Source organism: Cnephaeus nilssonii (genome assembly GCF_951640355.1).
Source record: "Cnephaeus nilssonii genome assembly, chromosome: 12".
In the NCBI taxonomy this organism is placed as follows: Eukaryota; Metazoa; Chordata; class Mammalia; order Chiroptera; family Vespertilionidae; genus Cnephaeus; species Cnephaeus nilssonii.
Window position 1 is genome coordinate 39,275,111 of NC_137083.1, and position 11,730 is coordinate 39,286,840.

General features: G+C 37.6%; 1 protein-coding gene and 1 pseudogene across 2 annotated transcripts in view; one reads left to right on the top strand and one right to left on the bottom strand.

The window, feature by feature from the left end:
- Positions 1–11,730, bottom strand: part of RELN (reelin) — a 449,067-nt gene that overhangs the window by 305,562 nt on the left and 131,775 nt on the right. The gene's annotated exons all lie outside the window — the stretch shown is intronic.
- Positions 317–11,730, top strand: part of LOC307108612 (heterogeneous nuclear ribonucleoprotein A1-like) — a 17,004-nt pseudogene continuing 5,590 nt past the window's right edge. The window contains exons 1-2 of the transcript in view: positions 317–559; positions 2,145–2,257. The product of the transcript in view is annotated as a heterogeneous nuclear ribonucleoprotein A1-like (transcript). The remainder of the gene's footprint in view (positions 560–2,144; positions 2,258–11,730) is intronic.

Sequence of the window (11,730 nt, forward strand, 5' to 3'; positions counted from 1 at the left end):
TTACTTTCTCCTCTGCTGACATGCCCAGGGACTCTTCTGTGCTCATGCGTACATTTACTCTGCCCTTTGCCCCAAGCGTTATGAAATCAATTACTTATTACACTGCTAAGTAATGTCATTTCCTCTCATCCTTTTGTCACTTGGGCATTGAAAGCAACCGCTCATCCATCTTCTTTTCAGAGCAAGACCCAAATAAGTAGGTCTTAAAATCATCATGACCTCAAGCTAGGTCTAATCAACTGGAACCAGGGGAAGGAGGAGAAGACATTTGTGTCAGTTTCGTGCATATGTTGGAATTATTTTCTTTGGCAGAAACATGTCACATTCTTTCTTTGTGACAGTCAGCAGAGCCGATCACAGGGCTACACAGGGGGCCGGTGATGGAGCTCGACAACCTGGCAACCTCACCATTATCCCAGCGCCCCTGGTCGCAGCACTGCCGGAGCCAGATTACCCGTCTCTCCAGGAGGAAAGCTCACATCTTCTGCATGGATTACAGTGCACTCACAGGGTCTGGTTCAAAGAAGAAATATCGGGCATTGTGGCAATGACAATGCCAGTGAGATTCTCATGACACTAGGAGTGTTCATTTTTTTCTCCCCCCTCCCCCAGTCTTTAGAAAACTGACATATAAATATATCATGATTTATTCTTTTTTTTTGTATATTATTTTGCTTCCAAACAAGCAAGGGACTAACTTTCCTTGCTATGTATTAAGCTATAATATCTTTCTTTTCTTGATCTGGACTAAAAAAGAAAGATAACCACGCCCATTCTCCCATAGTTAGTTATTTTTACAGTTATTATTGCAAATGAATAAACTATTTTGACTCAGCATGAATGTTCAATTACTCTATTTTTAAAAATTGTAGCAAAAAGTATTTTTAAATAAACTCTAGTTATTAATTCATATTTTACTACTTAAAGAATATACCAGAATTACAAGCTTGAAGTAACTGTTCTTTCATTATACCTCTCTCAGTGTTACTTTCTAAAATATATCCCACTTGTGGGCAACAATAGAAACCAATCATACTTAAATAAAAATAAATTGCTTTTATCTGAAAAATGGCATAGTGCAGAGCAACCTATTATTTTTACTTGGTGCACAGAGTCATACGGGAGGGCCTGGGTTTAATCACAAGAGGTACTGTAAAACACATCTGTGACATCCCCTAACCTAACTCACGCCTACATGAGAGATTGGTACATCTCATGAATTAAACATGAGTGCTGATTTATGTTCGGTTATCCCTCATATCAAAAACTACAGTAGCAGAGCTGTGTCACTGTGAATTCATTTAATGATATTGATGAGACAGCCAGCACAGAGACTGCAAAGTAACCGCCAGTGCATAGCACGAACCTATAAATCACTTCTGCAGAGTGGCTGAGCAATAAATAACAAGTCATTAATTCACGGTAAGTTATGCTAAGAAGCTCGAACTACATATGTACCAGATTGTAAATAAATGCCTCTGGTACAATATTCGAAACAGACTATGTTTGGCATTAAGACAATTTTATAAGAGAAAAAATTCATTGAGCAGAATGAATTCATTGTGGATTTCCCTTGGTAAACATAAACTAACATAGATTTTTTTTTTTTTTTGGTAAAAAAATTGACTTCCAAACTTCTCCCATCTAGAGGAAACATATATCAGGTATTAATTCTAAAAGATTTTTTTTTTTATGAACCTATCCAGTGAGTGATATAATGGTACTACCATAAGCCCTTAAATAAGCTAATAGCATTCCTGTAAAGAATAAACTGGTGAGAATGAGGCTGGTCATTCAAATGGTTTTGTCTTGTTACAGCCACAGGACCAGTAGGAAATTGGCAGCTGTGGCCACAGACACTGCTTTCTTATGTGAATCAGAAAACATTTGAGTTCAAGTGACTTTCACTAACCTCCTTCTTCTCAATCAGTTACTGCCTAGTGAGTGTTCCCTAACCACCCTGTCTCCCCAGGCCCTCAGAAATGAGTCCCTCAAGCTGCCCAGGGTGACACCATCTGGCCCCACCTGGCCCTTCTGACCCTGTGCAGATCCCATGCCACACATTCATCTGTCCTGCCTCCTCCACTCAGAGTCCTGCCTCTGCCACACGGCTGCTAAAGTCTTTCAAATAAATGCATTTCCAGATCTACTCTTCACAAGTAATCAACGGGCAATGTAATGGTCACAGTTGGAACAGCAATCTCTCGGAAAGTGGTGACTCTAAAGATAAGAACCTCATGCACTGTGCTTCACACAGGTAAGGGACATATTTTGAGGGTAAGGGGGCCTTTTTATTATTGTAGTTTGTACCTGGTTAGCACTGAATTTTCCTGGGCTGTAGGGTATTTGCATACCTATGACAAAGACTAATCTTTTTTTTCTTACTGCTTTGTAATTCGTAATCAAGGAACTCAAAATGAGGTCTCATCAGCAAAGAGTCTTTATCTGATCCTTTATGCAGAATCTGCATACAAGAGTCCTAAATACAGTAGCATGTTAACTATATTATGTTCCAGCTTATAACTCATTTTCTGCTTAATATCACCTCAAAGCTTCTTTTATCATTATTGCATTCTAATTCCAGCTTATCTAATATCAGTGTTTCAAATTACTTCCTCTCTAGGTAAATTTACTTGCATTTTTAAGCTTCCATTTTCCTGTCGTTATTTCCTATCTCTAACATTCTCTAAGGACCTTTTGAATTTGTCTTGTTCCTCACTGGTGTTAAGTAACAAACACCTCTCCACTTAGCATCATCTGAGAATTCAATTAACTTGCTGTTTTCCCTTGTTTCAGGTCAATAATGAAGATATTAAAGTAGATGTGACATTAGTCTTCCTGGAAGATCACTGGAAACCTGTTCTCTTGCAACATACATGACCAGTTATCCTCTATGATCCTGTGATCAGTTTTTCGTTGTTGTTTTGTCTCGTTGCCTATTATGTGGTAACATCCACCTCCCTATCAATTTGAAGTTTCTCAGTAAAACTGCATGGGAATTGAGAAAAGATAACAGACAAGGAACATGCTTTGTTTCTTTAGGTTACTGACACCCAGGAATATCAAGAAGGCATACACTTTCTCACTTTCTTCTAAATAAAAGTAAATATCATCAGATGGGGAACTGAGACAGAAAGACAATGACATCAGAACTTTAACAAGTCAATCTAGCTACCTTTGTCTTGACTTATTTTAAGGGAAAGATACAAGTTATTTTTAAAAGTCAATGTACACACACACACACACACACACACACACACACACACACAAATATGCTTCATTGTTTTGAACATATTTGGAAAATCGAATTTTCCACATAAGCAAATTTTCCAGATTCCAAAAAACTGAAGTTTATGCCATGAGCACAGTAAGGAAATCCTAAACTTGGAGTACAAATAATATATCAGGAAGAAGGCCTCTGGGAAAAGAAAGAAGGCTTGGAGATCTCTGTTCTATATATTTTCCTCATCTTCCTTTTCTCTATTTTTCTACTGTAACATGCCAGTTTTGACTCTAATGGATCCGAAAACCATGTTGTTGTTTTTTATTTATTTAAAAATTTTCATTACTCTTGCCGCCCAATAGTGCTTTTTCTTAACACTCAAACCAGTAATTATTGATCCCTATTTCCATATAAATAGACTATAGTATTTTTAAGTAAGAGTTCCTTTTTTTTCTTGTTCTACCTTTACATATAGTGATAATCAATTTTGTGTGGTTATCAGAAAAGCATTAAGAACCCAAATTGATCCAGGCTAAATCTGAGCTGTAGTGCTGCCTCTTCTAGCTATATGAACTAGCTGTGTAATGAATATGCTATTTAAGTGCTCAAGCCTCTGATTCTTTATCTGTGAAATGGGTAATAATACTGCTTATTTCATAAGATTTTTGTGATATTAAATAAGAATAATAAGGTAAGACACCTAGCATAGTGGATAGCATACCAAAAGACACTAAAGCTTTTTCTGATTTGGAAATTTGTCCCAATTGACTTATAAACAAATGAAGATTAAATTTTGTATATTAATTAGTTAGTTCTATACAGTTAACAAATGACCTTATTGAAAAAAATACAGTTACCTGAACTTGAGCCTTTCTAGAAAACCCAGAATGTAAGTCCATGTAGCTTAATAAATCCAAATAAAATATCCCCATATTCATCAGTAATCAAGGGTCAGTATTGTGGTATTTAAGTGTAATGGTTAACTGTCTTTGCTGCAGTTTTAACATGTGAAGAAACAGAGAGAACAGAATATTGGAACTCAGCCTGTAATGCCTTCTAAGGGCCCAGAAGACCAATGAGCTGAAGGACCTGTAGTGTGGTAAAGAGAGAAGTAGACTTGGGTTCTACAGTGAGCTGCCACCATCTAGGTCGGAAACATTGAATTAACCTCTCTGAGTCTGGGCTTCTTCATCTTTAAAATGAAAGATTAGATTTTTTTCTAGCTACCTTTAGAACTTAAAGTTATGCTATGCTAAGAAAACTTTGCTCATCTCAATACACCTACTTGACAATGTTTCCAAAAAGGTAGCATTATCCAAGTTAACTTATACATCTTTGACTGTCCATAGGAATGGCTAGTTGCAAAGGCAATTAGGGATGGAAGTGCAGAGAAAAACATAAGCAATCTGTACGATAAAATACATGATATATGTTGGAATCTTTCTGTGTTATTTTCCATTATTGATTTTCAGCTGTCCAATGGTTATATATTAAGCAACTTAATATGTTGAAAAGATTTGTTCATGAAAGTAATTGAATTTTTAGAAATGCAGACAAATACTATTATAGAGTTATTTCTGAGTTGATTTTGCTATAGAAAATTTCCCATTTTCAAATATTTGAGAAATTAAACTCTCATATCATATTTTGGTTAATATTTGACCTTGGAAAGCTTTACACATTTTATGATGACATACAAAATTTTCACTCTTTCCATGGAAACAAAACAAATCTTTACCCATGTGTTGAAGTTTCTAAGACTAGCAGTTGGGTAGATGTAATTTTCCTCAGATTTAAAGTAAAATCATGAGTTTGACTTGAGGTATCAAGTGAAAAGTAATTATCTATGAAAGTTTAAACATATATCATTATCATATTTACTGCAATTTTATTAAACATTTGATTTGCCAGCAACTCATACTTCTTGGTCAAATACTGTTATTGGACATTTTGACAATTTTACACTTAAAAATAAAACTCCTGTGGATTAGCATTATGGGTTGTGGAAGTCATATTTTTGAATTGGAACAGATGCAACAACTGTGCTATAGTAATCTCAGTTTTGGTAATCCCTTTGTAAGTCAAGTGTATAAACCCAAAGACTTTTTAAAATTGACATACTGAAGTAGGTTACTTTGAAAATCTCCAAGAGAAAACAGCATTTTTTACAGATACTTTTTATACAAGTCCATGCTCATACTAATGTTGCTATGCTGAAAAGCTCTGTGTAAATGGATTTGAAACAACAAAAATGTATTTCAAAGGTATCCTATATTTAAATCCTGATTAAATCTTTCATTAAAAAACATTATTTTAAGTTACATGTATAAATGTCCTTTAAGTTGAAGTGTTAATATGTCAAGTCCTCTAAAAAAAAAAGGCTTCTATTGTTCTAAATTTTCATCTTCATTTCTTCAATATAGAATTAGCAAACAGGGACTATAGCTTTCAAGATAGGTGTCATTGCATTAAAAAAATCAAGAAAATATAAATTATCTTTTAATTTACATAAAAATATAAAAAGACCATATGCAGTAAGTTATCTCCCCCCCCCCCCCCAAAAAAAATGATTTATAGTGGTTATTCAGAGGTACTTTCTCTGGGAACACACACACACACACATTTTCTTCCAAGATCTTTCCTTTAGCATTAGCATACTATAACCTCCACCAAAAATAATTTTATCTAACATTGCAACCACTATTGTAGGGATTGTTGCCTGTAAGACCATCATTGTCTCTTCTCTTTCCAAGCCCTTGAGAGGCTTCTCAGAATTTGGGGGGCTCATGTAAGCCACAATAACACTTTTTTTATTTCTTCAAGATACAGTCCATAATTGCTCCTTGAGTCTTCCTCTTAGGATAAAACTGTTAACTAACTCATAGACCATTATTTTGTAACTAGAGGCCCGGTGCATGAAATTCGTGCACGGAGGGGGGTTGTCCCTCAGCCCAGCCTGTACCCTCTCCAATCTGGGACCCCTCAAGGGATGTCCGACTGCCCGTTTAGGCCCGATCCCTGGGATCGGGCCTAAACGGGCAGTCGGACATCCCTCTCACAATCCAGGACTGCTGGCTCCCAACTGCTTGCCTGTCTGCCTTCCTGATTGCCCCTAACCGCTTCTGCCTGCCAGCCTGATCACCCCCTAACCACTCTGCTGCCAGCCTGTTTGCCCCCAACTTCCCTCCTCTGCTGGCCTGGTCACCCCTAACTGCCCTCTCCTGCAGGGCTGATCACCTCCAACTGCCCTCCCTTGCAGGCTTGGTCCCTCTCAACTGCCCTCCCTTGCAGGCCGGGTGCCGCCCAACTGCCCTCCCCTGCTGGCCATCTTGTGGTGGCCATCTTGTGTCCACCTGGGGGCAGGATCTTTGACCACATGGGGGCAGCTATATTGTGTGTTGGAGTGATGGTCAATCTGCATATTACTCTTTTATTAGATAGGATAGAGGCCTGCTACAGGGGTGGGGGCCAGCTGGTTTGCCCTGAAGGGCATCCCGGATCAGGTGGGGGTCCCCTTGGGGTGTGGGGTGGCCTGAGCGAGGGGCCTGTGGTGGTTTGCAGGCCGGCCACGCCCCCTGGCAACCCAAGCAGAGGCCCTGGTATCTGGAATTTATTTTCCTTCTACAATTGAAACTTTGTAGCCTGGAGTGGAGCCAAGCCTGGGGCTCCCTCCGAGGCCCGGCAGCCATTTGTGTTGGGGTTATAATTGAAACTTTGTTGCCTTAAGCGGTGGGCCCGGCCAGGGTGTGTGGAAAGCTTTGCTTCCCCTGTTGCCGGCGGCAACCCTGGCCTGCTCTCTCAAGTTCCATTCTGCCGCCATTTGTTTGAATTTGAAGCCTCCACTCAAGCTACAAAGTTTCTGCAATTGAAACTTTGTAGCTTGAGTGGAGGCTTAGGCCTGGCCAGGGCAGGCGGAAAGCTTGGCTTCCTCTGTTACCTAGGAAACCTTGCTCTCTGTGGCTGTAGCCATCTTGGTTTGGGTTAATTTGCATACTCTCTCTGATTGGATGGTGGGCGTGGCTTGTGGGTGTGTCGGAGGTATGGTCAATTTGCATATTTGTCTATTATTAGATAGGATAACAGCTCAAGTTATTTTCCCTTATTTATATTTCTTTAAATTTGTCTACATATTGATGCTGATTTTGCCACTCTTCTACTCATTCCTTTTTATAAGATCATCCTACTACTTACTTACATCTAGTTAGCATTTCACTCCTTTGGAAGAATCTAGCAGTGTTAACCATAAACTCGAATATTTCACTGTCAATTCTCACTTCTAGGTGATTTATAAATCAATGAGTTGAGACCAAGGGCAGACAAATATTCAAAGCAGCAGGCCAAGACTCTAAATATGTAGCCATCCCTCTCTATTTGAGGTCATGACCTGCTTTTAATATAGTAAAGGCAGAGATAAAGGTGAAAAATACTTTTTACCCAGGTGAAAAAGACATTAGTTTAGATTCTTCTACATGGTTAAAACGGTCAATATTATCATGCTCACATTTGTGTGTGTAATAAGCCATGTTATCTAAGAATTAGTCTGTAGGATTTCCTTTGGAAAAAGCTCAAAATATTTATATTCAGAATTTACTTTTCCAGTATAGACTAAATAGAATATGAAATAAAGGACAGACAATAATAATGTTTTAAGAAAACAGTATTAATAGAAAAATGTGGATGTCATCATCTATATAATAAAAGCGTAAGCAACGGTTACGGTGAACCGACCAGAAAGACCGGTTGCTATGATGTGCACTGACCACCAGGGGCAGACACTCAATGCAGGAGCTGCCCCCTGGTGGTCAGTGTGCTCCCATAGGGGGAGTGCCACTCAGCCAGAAGCCAGGCTCACGGTTGGCAAGCACAGCAGTGGTGGCGGGAGCCTCTCCCAGCTCTGCGGCAGCACTAAGGAGCAGCAAGCCGAGCAGTAAGGAGCGAGCAGGTGGGCAGTAAGGAGCGAGGGGTCCCGGACTTTGAGAAGGCGCAGGCCAGGCTGAGGAACCCCTCCCCACCCAGTGCACGAATTTTGTGCACCAGGCCTTTAGTGTATAAATATATAAAAGCCAAGTGACCAGAACTCCGGAATGACCAGAACAACTGGTCACTATGATGTGCACTGCAGATGGCCAACCGGCCTGATCGGGGGCGGCCCCTCCCCCCAGCCGGCCCACCCGATTGGGGGCAGGGCCAGCTGGCCAACCTCCCACATCCCCTCTCCCTCACCAGACTGGTCCGTTCGGCCCCCATGGTGAGGGCTGGCCGGACCCTATTCGTGCACGAATTCATGCACCGGGCCTCTAGTTTGTGATAATTTTAAAGACCTATAGTCATTAAATAAGAATTCTGAAAGTGAATATCTGCATAATATAATAAAGCTAACTTACATTTACTGGTGAAATTTACATTCTCTGTTTTCCTTACAAATATAAAATGAGAATATCACATTCAAATTACACATGTGAAATAACAATGATTTTTTGAAAAAGCATAAACATAGACTAAGAGGTTCACTCATTACGGGTTAGTTAGTTGCAAGGCTATGTATCCCAGGGAGCTTTGGAAAAGGGACAGAATGTGTTGCTTTTCCATTGAATTGCTTTGCCTTATAAAAGAAATGTATTAAAATTTCAAAATAGAACAACTTAACAACAGAACAAAAATTATTGTAAAGGGAAAGACAATGTTTTCTTAAAGTGATGATTAGGTAATGAGAACAATGACAAGGAAACTGGCATTTACCTTAACCTGTGAACAACTATCAAACATCACTTTATAGGACTATTACTGATAAAAGTTGAAAAGTTAACTATCATTAGTCTTTGTGATGCTGGTCTTAGCACAAAAATTATAATATGACTTTGTTTTAATAAGGTTGACTTCATAGCTTAGCTTTTCATTTTAATCAGGTTGACTTCCTAATTAACTCTACTATGACAATAACATATTTTCATAATTAGGACTATGCAAAAATCATTAGCTATAAAGTTGTTTATCAAAGCTGTTACAACAGTGAACATTGGAAACAAACAAAATGTCCAAAAATAAGGGACTGATTAAATACATTATAGTACAGCCACTATAATGCCCCACTCTATATTCATACATCTGGATAAAGATACTTAGTATTCTTATTTCTGGTATAATAGGAACATGTATGTGTGTGCATGTGTGTGTGTGTGCGTGTGCACATATGCAGGGTGCAAGTATGAATGTGTGTGTGCGCATGTTTTCTTCAATAAATAAGCATTGCTTTTACAATCATAAAATAAAATTATTTTAAAACACTTAAAAAGAAGTAGTATTTACTGTCAAGTTTAAATGTAAAAAAAACAATGCCTATTTGAGGCATATATTTGTTTACTGTCATTCTTTTATTTTTTTTTTCACCTTTTTTTAAAAATTTCTTTATTGATTAAGGTGTCACATATTTGTCCTCATCCCCCCATTCCCATCCCACACCCCTCCCCATGGATGCCCCAACCCCCTGTTGAACTTAACCATTGGTTAGGCTCATATGCTACTGTCATTCTTTTAAATTATAAATCCAAATTAAGGAATTTTGCATTCTGACTCAAAAGTGAAATATAGAAAGCTAAAAATATCTTGACATTTGAACAAAAAATAAACTCAGAAATACAATGTCTGACACAAGCCACAAGAAAAAAAAAAGTATATATTCCAAATACAACTCTTGGATTGAAAAATATTAATATGTATTTTTTCAAAGTCTTTTTAGGAGTTACCTAAGTGCAATACGGAATTGAAATGCAAGAATAAACAGTCCTCAAGAGAAAACTCTGATTCCCTTTAACTTTGAAGAGGTCATCTCATTTTGCTCCAAGTGAGCCACTGATAAATCTCCCCTTGCTATTTATTTGCACAACATATCCCATTGCACAACATAACTAAGATCCAATTTAGGAGACAAAGAAACCTATGTTTTAGGAGCAAAATATAAAGTTAAAAAACAGTAATTATTTTTCTTGCACTGATGACTTGTACAGTTATTTATACTCTCAGTTTCTCCTAATAGTCTCTGTTTTCCCTTAAGTACATACATATTGCTTTAATTCCTTATACCCAAGTTCTTTAAACAGAAATAAACACCAAACCAATTCTTCTATTTATAAATTATGATGATAGATAGATAATACAGGTTCACTTGTTCATTTATAAGATTTACAGCACAAAAGTCTTTGTAAAACTACCCATTTCAACATACACATTGTTATTTCTCCAATGTGGCATTTATTATAAATTAGAAAGTCCAAAAGGTATCAAATGTTTATTTTAATTTTTAAAGTTAAATACAACTATCTACAATGCCCTAAGATATGTTTACTTAGATTTCTTTAACAAATTATAAAAATATTAATAGCATTTCATTTTAACACCAGAAAATAATGTATGTCATAGTTGGTATAATATTTAAAAGACCCGATGTTTTCACCTAATGTGATTGTAGGTAAATTTTTCTGTCCCATCTTTCCCTCTCCCACACAGAACGATTCCATGCCAAATCCCTTAAATTCCTCTTTTGAAGTTTAAAATTAATTCCCATGGTTGCTCTTCGATAATCCCCCATCTTTTGAAAAATGCAAAATATGCTTATACTATTAGAGAAACCAGATGAAATCCCAAATATCCTATGTGAGTATGTGCTCTGCTTTCAAAAAGAAAAGCCACTCACTCATTCTCAAAAAAAGCTATTCATCAAGGAGTCTAATTCTATAATTAACATGAACAAGGTAACATTTTGCTTTAAGTACCCATTCATAATGTTCAATCAATGTTAAATTATAACGAACTTCCATGGAAATACACAAGATGTGTGCATTGGTTCTAATGAAATTCATACTGAATGGCAAATGAATTCTTAATAATGAGGCACTTGTGTTATCCAGAACTGGGATTGACAAGAACATAACTTAGCTACACTTTCTAAATAATATTATAGCAAGGAACTGATAAAGCACATAACGTTTTTCCGTTTGGAAGAAAATGATGTTTCACCAAACCTTTTTAATATAGTCTGTTTCCCATACAGACTTATCAAAGGGTTGGCTCTTTTATAAACTCATCTTGCCCTTACCATCAGAAGTCCATAACAACAGATGCTGGAATAATTAAAAACCTATCATTATTTTTAAAAACTACCACTATAGACTCTCCCATCACACTACAGACTAGGAGAATGAAGGTGGACTACGGGTGTCCTTGTGTCACTTTATCCACCCCTTCGTGGTTAACGTGTAGACTTTAATGTGCATCCTTGCACCTCTGCTCCGGCAGGAAGCCTGTCTCTGGGGATCACTTGCAGAAAATAGGACATTGAGTCCATAATTAAAGTAATCTCTTTCCAGGCAGATGCTGCAGTTGGCTCTGTTATCACATATTACAAAAGGCATCTTGAGAGTTATAAAATGTGCAGCAAATAGCTTTGGAGATGAAAAACCGCAATTTTTCATCTAATTTTGATCCATAGACATGTAAGCACTGTATTGCTA